We start from the raw sequence: 26119 nt of genomic DNA, 5'->3' as shown, positions 1-26119 counted from the left end.
AAGTAAAAGAATATGACACTGCTGAATGCTCATGCACAGCCACAATTGTTCAGGGGGAATTGACTAACAAGATTATGCTTGTGGCTTCCCCCACAGCTGGTTATTTACAAGGCCAAATAGTTTCCCTTCTACTGAATGTGAATCATCATTTTCAGAGAGGGTTAGAGAGAAGGCTTGAGAAAAGAAAACAAACGTTATAATAAACTTTTATTTGACTTTTATTTATTGATAAATGTTTCACTACCAAGTTTAGCATACAAAAATAAATGCACTGGGGTATTTCCAAATTGAAAAATATCATCTTACACATCCTTAAAGACAGATCTAGTAATCTTTCTTGTCAGGATTTTATTTCATGAGCATAATCATTGGAGTCTTATCTTAATGCCCCCCTGTCAACTTTGATAAAGGAATTGAAGATTTGGAAATGACAAGAGAAATCAAAAGTAATAAAAAAAGAGCTTCTGGTAAAATCTATACTTACGGAAAAGTCAGAGGCTCATGTTATTTAAGGGTTTCCCATTACCTAATTTAAAAACTTCTACTTGGACACTTGGAGCAGTTGTTTCAGTTGTCGTGTTAAAGGTCCTAGATCAGTTCACATTCTCCTCTCTTACCCAATTACACCCTAACATGACCCTTTCTTTTATTAGATAATTTACTTACCACAACATCCAGTGTATAAGACAGGCTCTACATACCTTTTTTTCTATTCAGTCCTGATAAGATTGAAAATTCACCCCCATTCATTGTGAATTTTAAGCAGTTGTTCACTCTAAACATGCTTGGTTACGCAGTTTTACTGACATGGCTGGGGCAGCCACTTTTTAACAACTGTTCTTCCTTATATCTCCCTGGAGAAGACTCCTCGCTCAAGAAAACAGTGACCAGTGCAGGGCTCCAGACTAACTTTGTTTTCCACTGTTTCCACATCTAGCCAAATCCATTTTAACCATCCCAAAATAAATACCCAAAGTATTTACATTACTGTGGTGGAGAATAACCTTCTTCGACTGAATTTGGTCACCAAATATTGCTATATATAAACATGTAACCATTATGTGTGAATCTGAACCATTGTTTTCGTCAGTTCTTGATTTAGCTCCTACATTTATATGCTTGAGCTATTTTTTAAAGAGTTGAATTACGCTGATCTTAATATGACATTAAGAAGTCATTGCCAGCTATAGCTACTGTCAGACACAGAAAGAAGCAGAAACAGTAGTTTTTACTTGAACACATAGCTGATATAGGGCCCTATGATTTACATGTTACTGTTGTTGTAATTTACAATTTAATGAGGAAATCATGGAAATTGAATGAATTTGACCGAAATGCTGTGTATATCCAGGAATATGTTCCCGGGGAGCACAACTTGTCCCTTACTTCACCATAGACATTGTGCACTTCACAAACACTCACCCCGCCCCCTCCTAAACAATAACAGCATGTCAAAGCAGCAGCACGAAACGCCGGCAAACATCACGTAGCTCAACATGGGTTAGTACTGGGTGACATAATGTTGCACCTACAAGAAAACTCATGTGTGCTTCAAGTTATTTTACCTCACCTCACCAGAGAGTCATGGACAGAGAGAGGTGTGTCTACGCAGCTGGCACACCACTCACCCCTTGGAAGCTTCAGAATCGAGTCGGACGGACTAGAGATTTTATGAAGTCCTGCAGTCTAAATGATGTTAAATTTGGGCAACAGTTAGCTTGATAATTCCTCCTATACTGTAGTTCCCTTTGGTTGCCTAACGAGCAAATACGTAGCGCTCTGATATGAGGCAGACGGACAGACAACAATGTATGGAGAGAGATGATGAGAGAACCGTTACAGTCTGGAGTAGAACACAATGCAGCATCAAACTGCATGCACTGTTACTGAGAGAGTAAAGTAAAGTTTAGGTAACAGGTTTACTTTTAACCATTTAACTTTAATGTGACCTTCTTAGTAAGTTACTATCACTCTGTGTTTGAGAGAATGGTAGGATTTCTTCATTTACATTATAAACATCAGTTAGAATGTGATTACACTCATGAATGTGTCTTGATTTGTCGGAAATATCTGTTACACTGGTTATAATTATTTTATATCAGGGTTATCCAAACAACGGCTCCTGGGCCATCAGTGGCCCTTTTCAATATATTTAAGGATATTTCTATTTAATTAGTAGACATTTGATTCATTTACATAAACAAGACACTCTTTTATGGTAAAATTAGTGGAAAGGTTAAAAAACGGAATTCCAAAAAAATTAAAACGGAAAGAACCGAATTTGGAAAAAAATAAAATAGCTGAGGGTCAGATCTGTTTCTCCTAAAGTCCACTATTATTTCTTTAGTCTTAGTTGTGTTCAGGACCAGGTTGTTGATGCTGCACCATGATGACAGTTTTTTTTTTTACCTCATCCCTGTAAGCAGATTCATTCCCCCCGAGATGAGCCCAACCACTGTTATGTCGTCTGCGTACTTCATGATGGAGTTGCCTGGGTGGGTGGAGGTGCAGTCCTGTGTATATAGAGTGTAAAACAGGGGGCTCAGTACACATCCTTGTGGGGAGCCGATGTTGAGGCTGAGTGCTGTGGAGAGGTGGGGCCCTACTCTGACTCTCTGTGGTCGGTCGCTGAGGAAGTCCTTAATCCAGAGGCAGCGGGAATGTGGAGGCCGAGGTTGTTTAGTTTCGATACCAGTCTGCTAGGGATGATTGTGTTAAATGCCGAGCTGAAGTCAATAAAAAGAAGCCTGGCATAACTGTTTTTTTGTTCTATGTGGGTCAGGGTGGTGTGGAGGGCTATGGCGATCGCGTCCTCTGTTGATCTGGTTTACCTATATGTGAACTGGTGAGGGTCAAATGTGGGTGGAAGTCCTTGGATGATGTGGCTTCTTATCAGTTTCTCGAAGCACTTCATTATGACTGGAGTTTTTTGCAGCTTTGCTTTGTGGCTTAATTGATTGATTTATTAATTAATTGATTAAATAACAATAAATTGAATTAATTATTTGCAGCTTAATTAACCTAAATTTACATTTATTTCTATTTAAAGTTTGTATAAAAGAAAGATTAAGTACAGAGAATGTAAACAAAGCATATACTCATCTTCTGCAGAATAGAAAGAGTCCCTTAGAGTGGAGAGTTGATGGCTGTCAATTCATCTGCAAAGTTTTTTTCAAGTTCAACTTGAGGCTTAGCTGTGTGGCAGCGTGTGCTCTCATTACAAGAGGTCATACTAGCAGGTCCTATATATACACGACACCAGCTCTGTCCCTCCCTGCCTCCCTCTCTCACTCTCTCTCTTCCTTCATCACTCCCTCCCTGTCTCCCTCCCTCCCTCCCTTCTTTCTTTCATTTGTTCTAGGGTAAGAGTCCTAGTGTGAAGCTTCTTGTTCTTGTACTTTTCCTGTGCTGTGCAGCTTTCAAGCCGTTCAGAATGATTTTGCCAATGGTAAATACACTGACCATTCGACGTGGAAATGCTCGATTGGGCCTGCTGTTTGCTCCAGCTCCACACTCTCTTGGTTATATTTAGTGTTGGAACAGGCCACCCTTCTACTACAACTATCATCAGCACCAAAAGGGATATCTGGGGAAACTGTACCTAGCAGCGCAACCACATTTTCTTCTCCCTGCTGTTTTGCTGTAAGTAGATCCTTTTAAAACAATGGCATTTCTATTGAATTCTTAACAACTTGATTTTGGCACTGTGGAGGGCACAAAGGGGATTAGTTGGTAGCAGTTACAATACACTTGACATGTAGTGAAGTACTTCGGTTCTTGGTATCCTTTCATGTGGTTCCAGATATTTTTCCCCCAACCACCACCTACTTTGTGTCATTATATAAAGAACTCAAGTTTTGAAACAGGATTGCAAACAGCTCTGCTGCTTTAGACTTTGATGTTGAAAGAGACGTGGGTGAAAACAGTAATAGTTCTTTATTTGTTTCAAAATAATGACAGGACCAACTCGAAACTGTCTAAGATGTGTTGAAGAAGGAATACTTAATGATGTGATCAATACATGGGAGGCAAGGTTAAGCCTTACATCTGTACAAGCATCAAGTTGGTTTTTGGGTGGCTTTTGATGAAACATGACTCTGTATTCCAACTGGATTAATAGAGATGCAATAGTTTTGATTTACTGGACCCTGCCTTTTCAAACCTAAATTTCTCTCCTCTCTGATCAGATCAGCCCTGTGTCCTTTTCCAATGTGTTTATATAGGGAAATTTTACAGTTAGGTACATACCTGTTTGCTGGAAAACCACTTCTCTTACTCAGTTACAGTAGCAGGGGGTGAGGGGTGATGCTTGCATTTGACAGAGGAATCAGACAGCAAAACATGGAAAGTTTAAAATTGTTTTTCTCATCCCTGAAAATCAGAGAGAAGGCAGAGTTAAAAAGGGGAGAGAGACAGGATGGTGGGAACATCTGGAGAAACAAGACCAGTGCCAAACCCTTTGACAACATGAGGGGGACTGGAAAGTCTCCTGAGAGGGGCTTCATCACACACTCTTGCACAGCACTGTCACACACTTGTTTGTGTATACATGTCTAAGTATACACCAGAGGTAGATGAGAGTATGAATACATTATGTAATGGAGATTAGTGCAGTCTGTGGCTAATCAACTTTATTTTAGCCTGCTTCACTTTTCACTGTAGAAGTTTGTTTTTTTCACATGCATAATCAGTAGTGAAGTGTTAACTGAGGCTAAGAATTTGTGCAATGTGATTCACAATATTGGGCTTCATTCATTTCCAGTGCCTGAACAATGTTTCACACAGCTCACCTGCTGTGCTCTGCTGAGGCTCTTAAACATACGCGACATCATGCTGCTAGATGTTCTGTTTCAAGACATTGTTATCCAGTTGTATTGCGGCTTTGTAATGTAATTGAAGGGTATACTGAAGGGGGAGATCCGTAAGACCAACAGTTGTTGCCTTTAACCAAGGTGTAATTTACTATATTTGTTGCAGATGTGTTTATTTTCAAATTCTCTTAAGTAATTATCAATCATTAATGTTTGTTTTAATTTCTTCTCCGGGAAATGCATTTTCCTTTAACAGCTGGCGCTCAGGTGTCTGTCTTAGGATTCCCTATGTGCCTTATTGAGTGCCATGACAAGGTTATGGTTATGTGCAGTTGATGGCTGAGGATATTAAAAAGTGCAGCACCGAGTACACCTGAGGGATATTGATGGAGGGCAGAAAGATGATGGGGGTGAAGTGAAGGGTCAGCAGGTTAGGGAGTACTTGTAGCTCTGGAGGAATTGGCAAGCCAGTTTTCTCTACAAAGATTATCAGTAGTGGACAGTGTTTGTGTGAATATGTGTGAGCACGTTCAAAGAATAACTCCAAGCAAATCAACCCCTAATTCCATATTGCTGGGAGAAATGGCTGCACCATGGAGTCCCCCTACCTGGATTTTCTCTTCAGCCTTTTCTACCTGTTCTCACCTGCTCCTTGTTCTACCTTCCCCTCAATTAATAGTCTTTTTTCCTTCCTTTCCCCCTGTATAGGGGATTAAGTTCAGTCCTTCTTACAAATTTAATGTTGATGTTTTACACATAGTTCTGTCTCATAGTTTTTTCATAGTAAATACTACTTTCTGTTTATCAAAATTTCCCTTGGATAAGAAATTGGGGATTTCATCTTTGTTGATAGCAATGCCTTCATACACCTATGTCTGCATTCAGTGTGGTTCCTTCCCCATTTCGACGGTCTGTAATTTACTAAATTTACTGACTTTAGATCATAAGTTTAGTTGTTTTGAGGACAATTGGGGCACAAGCTAACAGCTAGGTCATTAGCACGCCTAGAGTCTGTATACTTCTGAGCTAATAATAACAGTTTATTGTTCAACTGCCAGTTTAAAGATCAAGACATACATTAACTAGCATACTTGTCATCCACCCGATTATTTCATGTCCTCACTTGTCTGATTGATTTGGAGTTGCTCTTAGAGGGCTTCTGTTTCCATGCTGCATAGCCCGCGAACCTTTTCAATTTGAATTTATCTAAAGGTTGCCAATTCACATACACCTGTAAAATAAGTGTAAATCTTGGGTAGACCGTTGTGTGTGGTACAATGTTATACAGACATTACAATTTCATGTGAGATTTAAATCACAGAAAACCGGAGTGATTATTGCAAATAACTAGAGGTTTCAGGTAGTAAAAGCCCTTGAAACAGGGCCAAAAACTGTGGTTAGGCTTTGGATGTGTCTTAGAATTCACCAAGCAGTTGTCACTGAAAGTTGATTTTATAATAGTTTTTAGTCAAATGGTAATGTTCTTATACAGCACCTGCATCATAGCAAGAAACAGCATGTGCTTGGATGAATCATCCCTGCTCATTACACACTTGGATTCAACTTCCACTGATGTCTAGAACAGTTCATATAGGATAGGATAGGTTATTTAGGTATTTATAGAGAGACTTGTATGTGAACTGACTTACCAGATAAACAGTAAAGAACATATTCTGTATGTCAACAGCAGCGTGCTACAAAAATACATCAAAGCACTGTAACTTCTTGCCCCCGGTATCATCAAGGGATGTGTAGGAAATAATGGAAAAACACAGTCTGCCGTTTTCTTACACAAGTTTGAAGGAGTGAACGGAAAAATCCTGTTCAGTCAGTGGAAATAGCCCCTGAGAGGAAATAACTTGACCATGCTAATGCTGGTTTCAGAGACGAGTGTACCACGACCATTAACGTGCCAGGAGAAAGATACAATCAATGAACCCACGCACTCAGTGCACCAAAGAACAGTGCAGGCCAGAGCAGAGTGAGGAGCTACCTGTATGCCCTTCTCACACAGAGTTCCTGCTCCACAGAAATGGAGGGACTCAGATATTCTTTTCTGTCTACTGCCTTAATTTCTGTTGAGGCTGGTGGACTGTGTCCTTTCTATGCATAGCATCGTTATGCTGCTTTAACAGCAAACTTCTAAAATAGCAAGCTGCCCCAGTCTGCTCTTGGGGTTATTCAGTTCAGTCACTGGTCTTAGTTAATTAGCTTCTTGTAATGATTGCAACTAATAGAAAAGGAAAAAGATATTTAGAAATAATGGTTTGAGGATTTTGTGGAAAAAAAGATTAAGTTAGGGAGACTCAGAAGAGGATAAGAAGCAAAATGTCAAATGTTTGAATGCTGGGGATTTCTTTTGAAAATGACTTGCCTTATAAATCCTGTAACTGTCTCTTCATAGATGGGAACTGTTCCATTTTATTTATTTATTTTTTTACAAATAGATCTATGTATTTGTATTTGACAGCTTCATCAAAAGCCACTATAGAGGTACTATGTGTATAACCCTGACTCTAAGGGCTTGAATGAATTTCCTTTACCACACCACAAGTACATTTTTCAGAAACATGTCAGTTGTATTTTATAACACTTTGGTTGTTTTACTACAAGAATTCCAGACTTCATTGCTTAATCTTAGGATATTTTGATTAACTGAGCCTATGTATGATTTGTAAAATGTCAGAAGGGATAAAAAGAAGAAAACAACAGCAAAACACATTTTCAAGTGCCTCACTTGACATGTTCATATCATGGGACAACCAAGCTCTGGTTTTGAAAACAGCCTGAGGTTAAAACTGTTACCCAGTAAGGACTAGCGCTGCTCAAACAAACCTGTTTAAACAATCCAGTTATCTCAACATGCACTGTCTCTAACCTTTATGACTTAGATATGGGTGTGTCCTATATCTGTGAATCCAAATGCACATTTCAGCACCAACAATTCAAATCAGTACATTACTGAAGGAGGATAGCAGAAACATATTTAATCACCAAACTTTAGATGCAGTTGTTTGTTGGTCTCTCTGAGAATGAAAAACATCTTTTTGTTTCATACTGATAAAACGCCATGTTTAATAATAATATATGAATATAATCTTTAGAACCTGAAACATATAGCCTAGTAATGTTTATTTATAAAGTAGAAGGGATGTGTATAGGAAGAAGGGTGGGTGAATATTATTCCATTATGATAAAATATGAATATAAAAATATAGTAACAATATGAAAAGGGAGGGGATTACCCACATGGGTGTACTGTCTGACCAATAGTAACAGTCTCTTTTACCAATCACACATTGTTTTACTGGTTAAATGTTTGTGGTTTTATCCAATCACAGGACGTTTTGATGAGAGCTGAGCGAGTCCAGCCAGGCGACAGCTTTACACATGCTAATTTGAACCTTTCACGCCTTCACAAATCCTCCTGCCCCCCGCAGCTCCGCAGCGCAAAGTCGCTAAGTTGGTAACACTGCAAGGAGGTACGGGTACAGTAACAACCAGCTATCCACCTCGGCTTGCTGTGAATGACGTCATGACTGACTATGAGGACCCCAGGAAGAATAGCTACTGCATATTTGCTGTATCTAATGGTGGATCCAAATAAACAAACAAACAAACAAACAAACTAACGCACTTACGTGACCAAAAATCGTCTTGGCCTGAAATACACATCACTCTGCCAGGAAACCAGCTGATTCCAGCATCGTTCTCCAGTAACAAAAAAAAGAATTTTTTCGCTGGTAAAAAAAAAAATAACTCGCCAGAGTGGCGAGTGGTCTTAAAAATTCACCAGCCAGAGACAATATCTGGCAAGTGGCGAATGTTAGGTTTGGACCCTGGGTGCATATGATCAAAGTGATACATCTACAGCTTTGACCAAACATAGCCTTACCTGGGCGTCACACATTAGCAAATTAACCTCAAAGATATCTAGTTATGGACATTGGTGCCATCCGTGATCAATCAATAAGTGTGCAGTGGTCGCTCGCTCTGCATCTCTCTGTCTGCACAGAGACTCTTTCATCAAGTCTCTCCTGTAAATGCATCCTCTCCTGTTAAACATCAACTTCTGCCATTGTTAAGTTTGTGAATGTATGAAGAAACTCAAGTTACGGTGCTGGTTCTGATTGTGAATGAATAAACATTGAACTTCCTTGTGCAGATCAGTTGTTTTAAATCAACTCCCGGGTCAGTCACCTTTCTGCATACGTCGTCAATTTATGGGCACAGGGGAGGCAAGATAAGTTTAAGTTATAATTTTATGGAAAACATCAATAAAAGTGATAGCATTAATTAATCTATGACTTCAAATGTTATCTTTATTATTGCAACTAGGAATATGGGCATTAAAAGGAATGATCATTTGTGTGACTTCTTTCAGATAAAGGTTAGTTTTTCAGTCTGTAGTAGTTTTTGGTATATTATCCTTGTTGATGCTTAATTGTAACTAATGTCAATGACAGTTTTTAAGGCAAGAAAATCAGTTTAATCTTAAATCTTTATCAGGAGGTCAGACCAGGAAAATGTATTTGAAAATGGCCCGTCAGACTGGAATCAGCACCACTCTGATTTAATTACTACAAGGGCACAAAACTGTTAAAAGGTAACAGAATTTTATAGCTTAAGCCACATAATTTTGTTCTGGAAGTACACAAGATGGATGCATTAAACTATAAAATGTACAAAATTTCAGTTATTTGTTTTAAAATTATACAATATTTACAGCACAAACCGAGGCAGGGGGTGGAATAACCATTCATTACCATAACCGAGGAAAAGAGATCAGTTAATCATGATTATGATTTTTGCCATAATCACCCAGCCCTACCTTGGTTATAATGAGTGGTTATTTGAGTTACTGTTGTTTTTCTATCATCTCTTACCAGTCTTCTGACCCGTGACATCAACAAGGCGTTTTCATTCACACAACAGCAGCTCACTGGATATTTTCCCTTTTTCTGACCATTTTCTGTGAACTATAGAGATGGTTGTGCGTGAAAATCCCAGTAAATCAGCAGTTTCTGAATTACTCAGACCATCTGCCTGCCACCAACAACCATGCCACGTTCAATATGGGGGTTAGAAGCTCACAGTCAAATGTCTATAGGTCGAGACTTGGAGAAAAACTTTCTCCTGAGTGTAACCACTGCCAAATAATCATAAAATAGTGTCTCATATCTCTGAATTTCTGCTTACTTGTAACTAGCTGTGGTACCTCTCTTTACTTGATCTTAATATTGATTGCCCAATGTGTCTATGCTGTCTAGGAGCTTTGGGTTTAAAACAAGACTATAAATATGATTTTCCTTGCATAACTTTGATGCTTTCAGTAGTACTGAATTTAACGAAGAACTCTAAAAGTTATGTCAACCCTGAGTTCAAGAATGAGGAGAATATCGTTCAGTTTGGACAGGGATCTTTACTCAGTAAGTTTGAAAGGAAAACATGCAGGAGAGCCAGGACTCAGTCTGAACTGTTGTCTGTCACAAATCACACTTTATGCTATGTTTTGCCTCCATGGTCAGAAGTTTGAGCTCTTGGTGGCATCAGCTTTGTCTTGAATGTGCACTACAATCAAATGCATGTGTTTGAAGTGGTGATGACTGTGTTGCTAATATCTAGAGAACGTTTTTTTTAACAGCAAACCTTCTATTGTCTCTGGTATTTGCGCTGCTGTTGAACATTGTTCCCGGAGTTTTATTTTTGGCGCTACATTTTGTCTGTGTTGTTTCTGCCCTGTTTGGCATAAGACATGAGTTTTGTCCCTTTTTCTTGAGGCTTCTAATACATGAAAGGGATTTAAACTGTTATCACCAGGCCAGTCACACCTACTGATTTCACCCCTTTTCCAACCTGTGGTCATTACATTGTATCAATTAGTCACCATTGCTGTTTACCATTTACTCATTTAATGTACTTAGTAGTGTGTGGCATTTCTATTCAGTAATACTTTGATGTGTGTGTGTGTGTTTGAGAGAGGGAGAGTGCATTACAGAGAGTTATGTATCACCCTATTCTACTGCAGAGGTAATACTGGAAGCCTGCCCAGTTTCTTTATGCACCATTGTTGAAGCTCTGTGGTAAAGGAGATTTAACTTTAACACAAACTGTCTTGCAGGTTAATCCAACTCCATTAGTTTAGAAATGCTGTTTATTTTGTTGAACTCGGGTTACTTTAACAAATGAGAAATTTTAGATGGATTATTTTCATGAGTGTACCAAATTGCACGGAGTAGTTAAGTTTCATGGACCCCTTCTTGTGTCCTTTGCCATTCATTTGATGTCCTCTGATCCCTGTACCCCTGTGATTGCTCATACAACAGTCCATGTATATTCAGCTTTCTATCAGAATTCATATCCTTTATTATTTTCTTAACTTGCTTCTTCACTATTTCACATCCCTACTTTTAGTCCTCCCACCAACTGTTTTCAGTCGTCAGTCTGCCTTATCCGGACACTAGTCTTATCTAATACTTTTTCTCATCCATTTATCCCTTCTTTTTATTTTATGCCTTTCTTGTAGGGCTGGGTGATTATGGCAAAAATCATAATCATGATTAACTGATCTCTTTTCCTCGGTTATGGTAATGAATGGTTATTCCACCCCCTGCCTCAGTTTGTGCTGTAAATATTTGTATAATTTTAAAACAAATAACTGAAATTTTGTACATTTTATAGTTTAATGCATCCATCTTGTGTACTTCCAGAACAAAATTATGTGGCTTAAGCTATAAAATTCTGTTACCTTTTAACAGTTTTGTGCCCTTGTAGTAATTAAATCAGAGTGGTGCTAATTCCAGTCTGACGGGCCATTTTCAAATACATTTTCCTGGTCTGACCTCCTGATAAAGATTTAAGATTAAACCGATTTTCTTGCCTTAAAAACTGTCATTGACATTAGTTACTCACATTGTCATGAGTTACAATTAAGCATCAACAAGGATAATATACCAAAAACTACCACAGACTGAAAAACTAACCTTTATCTGAAAGAAGTCACAATGATCATTCCTTTTAATGCCCATATTTCTTCTTGCAATAATAAAGATAATACTATAATACACACACATCAGCTCACCTGTTTCTCACCTGTTCTGCTAACTCTCTCTCTCTAACTGTGTTTCTGCTTCAGTGGTGGTACCTGGTCGTGGGCTCACAGGTGCACATGCACCGTGCCTTCAACTGGCTCAAACAAGTGTTTTACTAGCAGTCTAGTTTAGGAGTTGTAATTACATGAATTAAAAAAAAATGACAAGTATTATTTTAAAGCATATTCATTTATTTTTATGTGCTTTGTTTAACATTTTAGTTTGGTTACATGGCAGCTTAACCACCATTTACTTGCACAAGGCACAGCCAGTGGCAGACCATTTGGCCCTCCTTGGTTACATTTTGTAGAACCTCCTGAGGCAGTCTTTTTATTCAAAGACTTCCTGGTTTGGACCATCAGTGGCCACCTTACAGCATACATCCAGGTGCCTCTCCTTAAGTCTGTGGCGCAGGAGTGTTTTTATCTTTAAAAAAAAAAAGCTTCATGCATTGTAAACTTTGCAATATTCTGGTGTAGACATGAATTGTGATAGTGTTCTCAATCATATCTTACAATCTTTAGTGCAGAAAATAGCCTCTCAACATCTGCTGTCTGGACAGGTGCTGTTAGGGCTATTGCAGTTGCGATGCTGAGAGCAGGATATAATAGAGAGGCACACCCCAGTGCCCAGGTGTCTTACTTTGACATTAAATTGGGAGATAATATAAAAATGAGTTTTTACTGGTACACGTTCGTCCTTCTGTACTTGTAACTTCTTTAGCATTATTAACCCCAATAACAGTACAAACTAAATATCAAGTTTTTCCAAGACGCACAAATCAAAACAAATTTAAAGTCACAAGGAGGTTTGGGTAGACAGAGCTCTGTGTGTCTGCTAGTAAAGGGGGAACAAGGGGTTAAAATAATATTAAAAACGGTTAAATTAAAACAGACTTCTATACATTTTTTTCCTTTCAAAATTCCTCTTCATGTGAATTTTCAGTCTACATGTTGCAAAAACATGGTTATTTCCTTTCCCTGTGTATCTGACCATTCTTGATTGTTTTCATTCTTGAATTAACTCACTGGAGAACAGCTGATCTCCAGCTCAGTAAATTCCTCACTCAGATGTATTGATTATATCACCAAATCAGTCACTCCCAACAACACGTTACGGTTGTAAACCCCGTGAACAAAGGGGCTGTTGTGATAACTTTAGACTTCTCAGAGTTTTAACTCAGAAAAGTGTTTATGTTTGGGTCTGTTGTGCTACGTTCGGTATTAGCATCTTAACTAAACTTTAGCTCCGCCGTCTCAACAGGTGAGATTTAGGAGCTGCCGTAGTTCTTAAACGCTTTTCTCCAAAGCGTACAGACGGGCAGACATTTCAAAAGTTATTCATCCTCTTATGGAAAGTCCACATGACTTTTTCCTGAGGTGCAGAACTGGAACTGAAGGACGTTTTGGCGATGACCGGTGAAACACATCAGTCTACCTAGCGATTGCCTACAGCGAATGGAACTCTCATTTAAAGGTGAAAGGTCATCATAGGTTGCACGAGATTACAGTTGCTGAGCCAGAGCATAGCAGAACGGGCTGTGAAAACAAGCTGCAGAGCATAAATGAACCGATCCCTAACGTTAAAATTGGTCCAAAGACTGGTTTGTGCCGCATTATTACCAAACCAGGGCTCGGACCCATGCACTAGGACCGCTGACGTCAAGATCAGTTAACCAATCCATACCACCACTAGTAAATACACAATCAAAGATGCTCTGACAGGTCGGCTGGTGCTAATTTCGACACAGCGCCACCACCACTACTGGTGGTTGCGTGCAACTGCAGTTACATGTGACTGAAATGACAGATCCTGACAGGAAAATACTTGGTGGAATAAACGATTGAAAAAACTGAGCTGTGAGCCGGTGGTGGTAAGGAAATTTGCGGTGGCGGCCCCCACCAAATTCTCTATGCAGGAAAAACCCTGATAACTATTTGTTGGGTTGGCTACTAAACATTCCCAAAATAAAACTATAAATCAATGGTGGACTGTATAGGCTGTTTGTCCACTATGTTAAGAACTTTAAAAACATAAGGTTATTTGCATACTCACTCATCACACTGCACACTCCTGTGCAGCTTCTCTCACAATGTCCTCCTTCTGTAGCTTTGTTTTTGTGTGTTTCTGTATTTTGACAAAGCCTACTTGCAGTAGGCTATGTTAAAGATTTTCATTTTATCTGCATTTTTAAATTGTTTTGCTTGTATTCTAACAACAGGGGTTCCACTTGCTTAGGACTTTCTAATGATGACGCGTTTCACAATGATTGTCTTAAAGTATGAGTGCTGAACAGTATTGACAACAAGCAACTGCAGATTTAAAAAAAAAATTTTAAACACAAAAACCAATATCGGCAGACCTCTATCTGTTTTTCTCCCTCCCCCAAACTTGGCAGCCATGAAAATACCCGGCAGCCTGTCTGAGTATGATTTAAACACTGGGAGTGTAAAGGTTCGCATATTCATACCTCTCTGATTCAGTAGGGGCCTTTCGGTACAGTACAGACATGTACCGAACAAACACGTCTTACAATGCCATTTAGCAGACGCTTTTGTCCATAGCATCTGTATGTGGAGCAAAGCTTATGAGTACAACTCGCAAGGTCCTGGCAACCACACAGCCACATTAAACGATCGCAACAGCCTCAATAGTCTGAAAAGTCTTCCTTTTTGGGAACATTTTGTTTCCAAGTAAAATACAACAGTGGACAAAGACAAGTTCAAAGTATTTGAAAGGTACAACACAAACATGAACAACACTGCAACGAGGAGATACAACAGAGCGAACACAGATCTGTTAGGAAAGAACAGCCTCTTTCTGTCAATTTCTGACAGGACGAAAGTGCCTCATATACTCAGCTGTGGTATAGCATTGGTAACAGCTATCCTCAGATTCCAAACAGACTCTGTCGTCTTCATCAGCTCAAACGGGTGTTGAAAAGTGTTCCAAAACCTTGTTTTTTGTCCCAACAGTTAAAAAAGTAATCCATTGCTGAAGTCAGCAGGATAGATGCTAATTAGTGCTCTTAACATACTAATTAACTGTTTTATGATGATGTGTTCAAGGTCATCTAGGAAATTTTAGGATTAGAGGAAAGTGTATAAATAGGTCAATATATCAATAAAAATAGCCTAGTATTTGAAAAATGTGTTTCTGTATTTTTATACATCGGAAAGATTTTAGAAGGCTAATACAGCATCATTCCTGTAAAACGAGTTTATTCAGCCTGTTTATTTCGATAAATAATTATATTTTTTAAATGTTAAAAAGGCTCAGAATTCAGAAAAAGAAATGCTGTGTTTTGTTCGCTTTAATTACTGTACTGAAAAATGTACCAATCCATGACAACAAAACCGGGCTACATACCAAACTGAAATTTGTCTGTTCTGTTACACCCCTATTAACATTGGAAAGATAAGTTTGATATGGTGTCCTTGGTCTAATGTTAGACCACTGGTTCCCAAACTGGGATTCAGGGGTCCCTTTGGGGGGCCAGTGGTCTCAGGGGAAGCACTAGGCTCTGTCTGCTCTGAGGTTGTTAAAATTAGATTTATTTCATACTAACTAAAACCATGATAGACACTTATGAATGTTCATACAGTGGTTATGTGGCAAGACATTTGTGTTTAAGGATAAAACAATGAAAACAATTAAAATGGTTATTTTTTTAATGTATCACCTTTTTTGTCTAGGTCTCAGGAGCCTCAGCTCTTCTTAAATACGAAGAAGGTTGAGAACTACTGCATTAGACATTGGTTCCTGAATTTTTCTGTCTGTGCCACATTGGCAAATACAAATATTCTCAGGTCCTTCCCCAAACCTCCAAACCCTTACCATAAATATTAACACATAAACATATGAGGTTCACTGAAGAAACCATCTCAGTGTAAATAGGATGTGGCAAAAGTAAGAAGTGTTGTTTTACGAATTAAGCTGAGGTTGAAATATACATAAGTTACCATTTTAGCACTACATTTACTTGGATGTCTTGTGCAAAATTTGTCACGCCTTGCTAGCAGTGTTCACATTGTTTTTACTTAACTCTGCTGAGCCCCTGTCTTCACCTGAGGCTCCCCACAGGCCCCACTATGGGAATTATTTTATTTATACAAACACAAAAGTGTGCTAAACTTAATAAAAATCAATCTAAATGCCCTCACAGATGTGTTTCTTACATGATGTACTTTGTGTTATGATGTTGTATCGGTGCCATTGTAAACCGTCTGCCTTTATAGTCCTATTTTCATATTACCAAAGAAAACAATTACCATACTATTTCTAAAGAAATATTTAAATTTATTGGTAAACAGCTTGTTTTGCATGTTATTCATAGTCAAAAAGGAAAATAAAGACAGATTTCACTTGTATTTTTACCAAGTGCTAAGAGGTGTTTAACTTAAGTCAACTTAAAGAGTGGAAACGGGCAAACACACTTTGCCGGAAATGGAAAAGTACTTATTTACAGACAAATGAAAGGAAGAAGTGCTGCTGGGTCTTTGTAGTATAATAAACCTGTGCTCTTTGGAAACTCTGGGTTTACTTTGACTGCAGTCAAAGGCCCTGATGATTTTTTAAGGACAGTTGCAATTTGAATTTTTGGATTACACATTTTTGGATTAAACCCTTTATTAACACATGCAACCACCCCTTCACAAGATGAGCTGAGTACCTATTTAAATTTTGGATTATTCTCAGCTCCCAGGTTAGGGACTGAGTTGTAGTTCTGCTAAGTGAGAGATAAACTTATAGTCACCAGTGCTGACAGGAAAAGCATACCATCTTTGAATTTATTAGTGCTTCCTGTTAAAGTTAGAATATGTTCATTATCAGTTGAGTAGCCCCTGAGTCTACTTGCATTTTTTTTAGTCAAATCTCTGTACTTCTGTCTTTAACTGTATCATGTAAAGGTGTGCCATATGGAAAAAAAGATGAGCACAAAACCTTTTTCCCTGTATTCTGATCTTTTTTATTGAGCCACTTTTACAAGTTTGGCACCATTTTAAAATGATTATTTACTTGTGTCCTTGCATTTTTCTTTGCTATAGTCATATATAATTTAGTTTGACAGATTGACTGTGTTTTGTTTTTAGAGACATATAAAAATTACAAAATAAGTAATTTCTATGGTAATCCAGAATGGGGCTGTTCTATAACACTTTCAGGAAGTGACCTATTTCAGTTTCACTGTAATCTTGATTTTGACCCTTAGAGGGGCGGCAAAAACTTTGAAAGAGACAGGGCAGTGATGGTAATATCACACTTGCACCTGCCTGCTGTGCACTGAATGAGAGGAGCAAGAGTTCTGCAGACTGAAATCCTTTGAACTGTTAAAACCTGTCTAATAACGGCAGAGGCCCAAACCTTGGTGACATCAGTGCTTCCCTTTGTTAAAAAAAATTATGACCTCTAGTTGTTTCACTCATGATTCCTTTATCACATCAGCTGAGCTTTGTGTGAGGGGGTGAAGAGGCTTGTTAAAAAAACAGTTAAAAACAAAAAACCCTGAAAGCAGAATACCATTGGCTGCAACAACAGGTTTAGTTCTGCCTCTTTTGACTGCAGTATGGCTCATCTCCTTGCTGTTAGGGTCTCAGCATATCATTTAGGATGCTATCTCTCAAGGTTAGTTGTATTGCTTTCTTATGTGTGTATCTTAATTGTGCATTTGAACAAATAATATTTTAATTGAGTCAGCTTAGAGGAATCCAAAGCTTTTCCATACAACTGAGATTGAGTTCTTTCTAAGGACTAAGTCTTAAGTTTCCATCTCATCTTCATCCATTAATTCTGGTCTGTCATGAATCAAAAGGGTAGTGTATGAACATGGAACTGCACCAGGTAGAATCCTCACCATGGCCTGGTTTTAAGATCGCTCTGATTTGGCTGATTGTTACACACTTTCTTCAAGATCTAAGATTGTCCTGTTATCTTTATTAGCTAGGCTTTTAAGATAAAATATAGTTACAGCTGGGCTGTACCAGGCCACCACACAAAGGAAAAACACTGCTGTAACTTGATAGTAATGGCCTACCTGTACAGTACTGTGCAGAAGTTTTAGGCATGTAGAGCGCTAACGGTTATTCATAGGTCCTGATGTTCCACAACCTCGGGCTGAAGAGAGAAGGGAGGGCGGCCAGAGGCAGTGTCGACACATTTGACATGTACATGAGTTGCTCAGCAGCCAAGGTCAAGCTTAACAGCATTTCTTTTGTCCTGGCCTTTGCACCCCTGTTAATACGCTCAGCAACCACCAACAGTTTTCAGCTGCTTAGGACATACACACGACGACCAGGGGGCTGTGGCAATCCTCCTACCTGCCCTAACAGTACCCTAGGCTATGTTTAAGCACCACATCTACCCATAACTCCGCCCTAAAGCTGTGAGTTATGTTTTGTTTTCATCAGATTATTTCCCCATGCCCTTGGTAAGGTACAAAGACATCCAGAGCATGACCTGGGTTGTGTTAATCCTCCTTCCCGCCCGATGGGGCCGTCAGGTGGGCATACTCTCCATTACATGCCTTACTTCAGCATCAAATTCCGGCCCAAACATGCCTAAAACTTCTGCACATTACTGTAGAGTGGAGCTTTTTTTTTTTTTTTTTTTTTTTTTTTTGCATTTCTGTGTTTTGGAAAACCTTTTTGTACACTAAAGGGTCTCCGCGGGGTCTTAAAAAATATTACAATGTATTAAACCAATTAAGGCTTTATATAGCTTTCAAAGTCTTGAATGTAGGACTATGAGGTTTTCAGTTTTCTAGTTTAAAAAAATGTTATATTCATCATCATATTCAAGAGGTTGTCAACCAGTTTTTCTGCTTTTAAATTGTTTTTTGGATTTAATCACACATGAGGATTTTTTTTGCACTTATGTTCTTTCTAACTGGGTTGCTGGTCTAACCCTGAAAGCTCTAATGTGCCTCAAACTAGAAAGTCTGGACCTTATCCCAGCTGTCATTGGGCAAGAGGCGGGGTACACCCTGGACTGGTCACCAGTCAATCACAGGGCTGACATTTAGAGACAGACAACCAGGCATGCTCACATTCAAACCTACGGCCAATTTAGAGTCACCAGTTAACCTAATGAGGATGTTTTTGGTGGTGGGAGGAAGCGGGAGTAGCCGGAGGGAACCCACGCATGCACGGGGACATTAAAACCACTTTAATAATAATAATAATTATAATAATAATATCTTGGATTTCTGTAGCTCCTTTCAAGGAACCCAAGGACACTTTAGTTCTGATGAAGCTTGCATAAGCAATGACAAATGAGTACAATGTTCTCATTCAAATCAAAGGAAACATGGCTCTTACATTCAGTATTTAACAGGTTTTCGGTCTACTTGGAAACTTCTCCCTATGGTGCTGATACAGAATAGTGAACTCACTCTGTCTTCTTCAGTTTTCTCCTCAAGATCTTGTGTTCTTTTCATTATATATTTTGTCCCTTTTAGTTAGTTTCTAATCTAATTGTCTTTTAGTCAAATGTAATGTAAACATGACCCCTGTATGACCCCAGCTAAACTGTGGTCATTTGTGCATATAGAAAACAGCAGTCCTCTGTCCTCTGAATTAAGATTGAAGCAATCGTTTCTTCACCTCAACTCACCCTGCATAAGAGCAGCATTTAACATGTAAAGAAAACCTTGTAGCCACAGGCATGTTCAGATGTGAGTCATTCATGTTTTATGTCAAAGGTTCATACCACAAAGACCCTAGATCTTACATAATAGTTGCACAAAACACTGTGAATGAAAGGCTTGACTTGCCTCGGGCCAGCCCCACTTCCTCACACTATATGCTAAATGTGCTGCATATCTGTGCACTGTACTTGCATATGGCGCTAAAGATAGCCTTGATGCTAAAGGCTCACTGGTGTGCATTCGTTCTTAGTGTTGGTGTTACGAGGGAGCTGTTCATTGGGGTATGAAATGATGTAATGCTTTTATGAGGTCACGAAAGATGTGTCACGCAATGGGAGACTGGTGGCATTTAAATAATTTATATTTTTCATAGCACTGCTTTATGTTGGATTTTAAATATTTCTAGGCTTTCTAAGGAAAATGGCCTATACACAAATGGTTTTCTGTTGTCCCCCTATTAATCATAAAGCAGGTGAATGACTCGGTTAGTTAGATGCCACAGGAACTGGTTTATTTTTATGGATCGGGATCATTCTGATGTTGTGGTTTCCAATTTAAGAGAATCATAATTTTAAAAAAGCACTTATTTACAAATGCAACTTCAGTATGTATTTGGGACAAACTTTATTCAACAAAGGATACAGTAGGGGCTGATAGATAGGGATATTTGAGACTGATATGATACAGATGTTAATGAAGGTCTAATTAACAGGTAGATTATGTGCAGTGTGCTCCCAACCATTCATCTTGAGTGAGGCCTGCCAATCCAACACGATCCCCCACCACCCCAAATGGAAGGCTTTGCATACCTGATTTAGTATAGGCTATGGAATTTACGCATTTTAATTTTAAATACAGCTTGAGTGTCTTTTATGTGTAACATAGCACTTGTGTGTTTCTGATAGAGATGCACAGATGAATCGGTTTAACATTGTATTGGCTAAGATCAGCCCTTTTGACAAACCTTGGCTTCATACAGACTTTTAGCCCGCAGGTCTGAAAATTCTGACTGATAGTACATGTCACATGTCCATCTCAAACAAACCATGTTGTCTTTGATGGCTGTATGGTTTTTTATGTATTATTTACATTTTTGATACACAAAATAACACACTAAGTTTTATAACCTACAGGCTAGGCTCATGCTAAGAAGTCACAACATCTTACAATACTGGATTACTATCTTGAACTATCGCATAAGCCCTTTTCAGCCTTACATTTAGTTGTTTTTCCTCAGTCACAGTCATTCAATGAAATTGCTATGTTTTAATTCTGTTTTAGTTTAGTCAGTCTTTTGAGACCATCAGCATGTAAGATGCTTGGCTGATTTACAGGGCAGCAGAAGTTAAACTGAGATGTAAAAAGTGCTTTCATGGAATAATCTTTGTCACTGTGGGTGACAGTGTTGCATGTGTATCATATGTGGCTTGGTAGGAAGCCACCTGAGGAATACATCTGTTATGAACAATGTCATGCTTTTCCATATGGACTAAAACTAATCATGTTAATTTCTCAGCAGGGGAATTTCTGACTATATGAGACTGTCAAGCATTAATTGCTATAGCTTGTATTTGAGTGTGAATTTCAAAGTTGCTTCAGTTTGAAACATAATGCTGGCCATGAGTTTCTGTTCTAATGGCATCATTATAGACTCATCAGAGACATCAGTAACAGTTTATTCAAGCGTCATCTTGCTGCATCATCAGCCTTATCAAAGTTTAGATCTTAACATCTTCCCTTCCTCTTCCTCTCTTTCTGTCCCCCTCCCTGTGTAATGCTTACCACCTCATCATCCCTCTGTTTTCTCCATCCTCTCTTCCTTTCTCTCTGAGTTCCCTCTTCCTCTCATCTGCCCATCCTCTACCACCTCTTCTTCTTCTGCTCCTCTTTATTCCCTCAGTTTGCTGCAGTGCATCACTTGCAGGCACATTAACATCTCATCTCCATTAGCCAGCAAAGTCCTGTCCTCTCTGCTTTTAACCACCTTCTGTTTTCTCCTTTTTCCCTTCCTTCACCTGCATTAATGGTGCCACTCTAGCTTTTAATCACTATAACATTTCCAGAGCATACTTGAACGTTTCTTTAACAGCAACGACAATTTCTTACCCACCTGCGATCGTCTCCACTGTCTTTTTTTTTTTTTTTGGTGTACATTCTTTTACCCATATGCATGTAATCATCATCATGAAAGGGACCCTCTCTTCTCTTCTCTTCCCTCCTCTCCTGTGACGAGCTGTGCTGTACTGTTTTTGAGGGAGTGGATGCCCTTGTTGTGACCGTGAGCGAGAGATGGGCTAAAGCTCTGCAGTATCAAGTCAGTGAGTGAGCTACTTGCTTCCACCGTGTTTGTGTGTAAATGTGTTTCAGTGTGTGTTTGGATAATAAGAGATGAAGAGTGAAAGAATAACAGCCTGCCTGTGTGTGAGACTTGGGAAGCATCATTCTGTGTTATTTGCATAATGAAGCCAAACATTGCAGCTATGGTTGACATGCAGCCCAGGCTGCCCTTCCTCTGAAGCTCAGCATTCCCAAATTAGCCTCATCTCTCCTCTTTCCTTCATCACTCGTCTTCACATGCTTCCTGACCACCTAATCTGACTCTCTTCTCGTCTCTCAAAAGGAGTTAAAAGCTAATATTTCTCCACCAGCTACGTGTATTTATTTCCCCCATTTATCGTCACGTTTTTGTGTTTCTAACTAGCACAGCTTCCCTCTATTTGAGCCAAGGCCATTTCTAACTCTTGAAGTGAGGTGATGTCAAAATTGCAGAATGTGGAAGTCAGAGGTTGTTGCAAAAATGGAAACTGACTCTGAAAAGGAATGCAGATTGTATTAGAGAGGGTTTTTCAGGCGCGAACTCCCTAAGTTGAAGTGTTTCAACAGGAGAAAGTATTTAAGTCTGATGAACTCTGATTTAAATAGAAATGGAGTGTAAAATACTGAAAAATGTTGCTTCTCAAAATGAATGGGGCTCTCTGATTACCAGAGTAGCTAACCTCAGAGTTTCAGGCGAATCGACTGTGGATCTTCAAAAATGGCTTCAGAACATCATGGACAGCGCTGGGAGGGAGGGTTGGTAAGACACACCCATTCCAACTTTTCCACTGAACCTTACTACAACATCATTCAGTCTATGCTGCTTTTCAGATTGGATTATTTGTCATATCCATTCAAGGTAGACCTACTACGAGCTACTTGGGTGTCACATGATGGTGTCTGGTCATGTAAGAGGCAAGAAATCATGTTCAATGTTGGGGTTTTTTTCAGTATTGAAAATGGGGAACATTTTTGACCGTGTTAGGTCTGGGGCAGTGTGTGACAGCAGCAAATGTACACACTTGCAGTAATGAGTTTGTGTGTCATAGCACTTTTATATTGGTTTTATAAAAATGTCGGGGGTATATACTGCATCCAGCTGTTTTGGTAAAAACATATTACGGTATTCCTTAAAAACAGGTTCTTCTCTTGCTCCATCCCTTCATCATTATAACTGTCTCTCTTCCATTATGTGTGGGCTAACACCCTGTCCAAAGCTGTTATAGTCTTTAACCATCTGTAAAATGATGAGTTGTTTTATTTAAAGATATGTTACTAATCAAAGTTTTGATTCTTCATTGTTGTGCTGAAAAAAACACTGGGATGTGCTATTTGGCTAAACCTGATACTTTTCAAAGATTTATAATAGTCTATTGATGAAGCATCATCTGAGTAAGGTTACTTATCAGAAAGTACACACAAAATAGTTTTTCATAAATTTTCAAAAATCATTCCTTTGTTGGCAGATTTTCACATTTTTATAGTTCAGGATTACAAACTGTATTAGCTGGTTATGTGAGTCACATTGTGTCCTTAGTAAGTCAAAAACAGCACAGATTTAAGATGTTTTGTTTGTGCCTGCTTAAAAGCCCAAATCTTCTGTAACAAGCACAGGATGTAGGCTAAGAGCTACTTGGTGTGTGTGTGTGTGTGTGTGTGGGTGTGTGTGTGTGTGTGTGTTAGATTGTGTATGTGTGTTACTGTGTTTGCAAGGTTGTACTGTGTATAGCCTATGTGAGCTAGCATTTTTCTCAGTGGCAGGCAGATCAGTTGCATAGCAACAAGAACTTTTTGAGCTTTTTGAGGGCAGGAAATCTTTCACCAGTGGAATGTGTCAGGCACAAGAACAGTAAAAATGGAACAAGAGAAAAGACATAGTGAGCATTACTAAAATAATATCTATTTTACAGTTAAAACAACAGGGACAATGGGAAACAGAAGGGTGTGATTAAAAAACATCATTGTCTTATTGGTATTAGAATAAAATGCATAAAATATAAGTTGTAGGGTATCAAATACAAAACTGTGCTTAAACTTCTCAAACACAAACTATATAAAAGGTATTTGAATTCACACACAGTATTTTATTCCCTTTACATCTGTGACATCCTCAAGAGCCCCCTAAACCATAACAGAGGTCAGGATTCAGGAGAATCCCAACAACTTTTGCCAAAATGTCACTGTTCCTGCACAAAAAATTTAAGTGTTAGATATAAATGTGGAATGCACCACTCAATTTCAGCTAAGCTTTTGTTGCACCTGACACATGTATGGCTATACATGTGTCAGACTCTACAAGGTTGTAGTGAGTGTACAAATTTTAGAGATCCTATTATCCATAACCACATAACAGTCCCAGACTAAAGCACCACCCGCACAATTGCGTCATACATACCCTAAATGCTTTGAGGCACGTAAGTGTAGTTGTGTTGTTAACAAAAGCTGCACCAACAGAGAGACACTTAGACAGAAGCTGTGAGAAAGCAGGAGGTGTCAGCTAAAGTGCACTGCAACAGAAGTAATGGGAAACTGAGGTCTTCAAATGTTAATTAAAATGCATTAAACAGTTGGTTAGATTAAAGAACTGCTTGTTTCCAGACTGATGAGTCAAGCTGAAAGAGTAATTTACATTATGCTTTCAGAGAGAAAAAAAAAATGAAAGTAGAGAATTTTCAAAGGACTTTTTAGCAGATTGTTATATTGTTGTGCACAATAGTGCATTAAAACTATGCAGTCTGATGCTGCTCTTAAACCTGTCTGATCAACTTTGTAAAGTTTGCTGTAAATTGGTGTTAAAGTCCTGTTCTGTGAAGCCACAGAAAATAGCTGTGGTTAAAGGCTGGGCTTGTGTGTAAGGAGTGCATGTGTGTATGTTTGAATGACGCTAGAGGTCACAGATTAATGAAGTTTAATAAGTAGCTTCTTTTTTGAGGACTGTCCCTGCTGTTACAAGTGTATGAGCTCTTTTTATTGTCCCTATATATATTTTTTTTTTTAATTTGTGAGACTGACCAGGTTTGAGTATCAATATCCTAAATGACATTGCAGTGCTTTTCCCATACTGTGCTCTTTCATTAGGTCGGTAATGCTTAGGGCCTTACCAAGGTGAGAAAATGAAACTTTTTGAATATAAAGTGAATTCACAGCTAAACTCAGTTATCACTGCAGGCTGAGTTCTATCACTGTCTTTGGGCATTCTCAATATTGTTGTTCCAAGAAGCCACAAAAAATATGACTACAAATCAAACGGTTCTCTCAGACCTTATTTTAGTGATGCCAATAATAAGGACATTTTTGTCAGTACACAAAGGTTTGAGTTTGAGTTGAGCTTTATTTCAATAGAAATAAAAGCTCAGTATGTAAATTCTGCTGCTAGGGAAAATGCAAAGAAAAAATGGCAAGTAGGGACGTGCTGCTCATCTCTCCCACCTCTGCTGCTTCTTTTTGTTTATATGAAACACTTTGCTTAACAAAAACTGCACTTCATAAGGTCTGTTTACTAAACAGTAACCAATGTTTTGGTTTCATTGGTGAATATTATATAATGAAGGAGAAAAACTAAACTGTGGCCTTCCCAGTTCGCACTGCCAGTTACTAGCAAAGTATTCTGGGCTCACTTGGATTGTTGTGAGCTGCGGTTTGCAGAAGGGGTGTGTTTTCACATCCATGGTCTTTGCTCCATGTTATGTCAGCAGTACATTATATTAACACCTGTTGCATGTAGGGATGGGGATCAAAACCCTGGTCTGTAAAGTGCTGGATTTCTATTTTTCAAATACCTAAAAGTCAGTAATGTTTTAGCATATTAACACTGCTATCTAGTCTCATAGGCTCTGCAAAGTAACATTGTTTCATGTTATAACTGGTGTGAAATCATAACTCAGTTCTTGCAAGAGGAACATAAGTTAAAAATTACATCAGCATTGTGCATCAATTAAACTGAAAGGCAATACCTTCAACTGTCGGCTTGAAGAAAGAAGGGCTTCCAGTAGCATGCAACTGGCGCTGGGAGTAACATGCTCTCATAACACTTGCTTCAGCTGCTCCAGGACAATTTTCTTCATCTACTCAGATAAAAGCTTAAAGTGCTCCCAAACTTTTAAGCAAGTCCTGTTAGTAAAAGATAGTAATCCAGTGTAGAAATAAGTGGTTTTGAGCTGAAACAAGCTGAGAGATGGTTATATATGATCCGTTCAGGTAACTTTAGGAAATTAGAGGGATGTAAAATCAATAATAGACTGAATCATAACTTTTTT

General features: G+C 38.7%; 1 protein-coding gene across 11 annotated transcripts in view; it reads left to right on the top strand.

The window, feature by feature from the left end:
* The window catches only part of atp2b2 (ATPase plasma membrane Ca2+ transporting 2), a 200267-nt gene that overhangs the window by 12560 nt on the left and 161588 nt on the right, over positions 1–26119 (top strand). For 9 of the 11 annotated variants that reach the window (XR_005991592.1, XR_005991591.1, XM_041781398.1 and 6 more), the window contains exon 1: positions 3375–3642. The exons of the other annotated variants lie outside the window; for them this stretch is intronic. The gene's annotated coding sequence lies outside the window, so the exon portion shown is untranslated. Of the gene's footprint in view, positions 1–3374; positions 3643–26119 lie in introns of those variants that run through there. 11 annotated transcript variants of the gene reach the window in all.

The sequence above is a fragment of the Cheilinus undulatus genome, linkage group 3 (assembly GCF_018320785.1).
Source record: "Cheilinus undulatus linkage group 3, ASM1832078v1, whole genome shotgun sequence".
NCBI classification, from domain to species: Eukaryota; Metazoa; Chordata; class Actinopteri; order Labriformes; family Labridae; genus Cheilinus; species Cheilinus undulatus.
The sequence above is the reverse complement of the archived record's forward strand: the minus strand, read 5'-3'. Positions and strand labels throughout refer to the sequence as shown.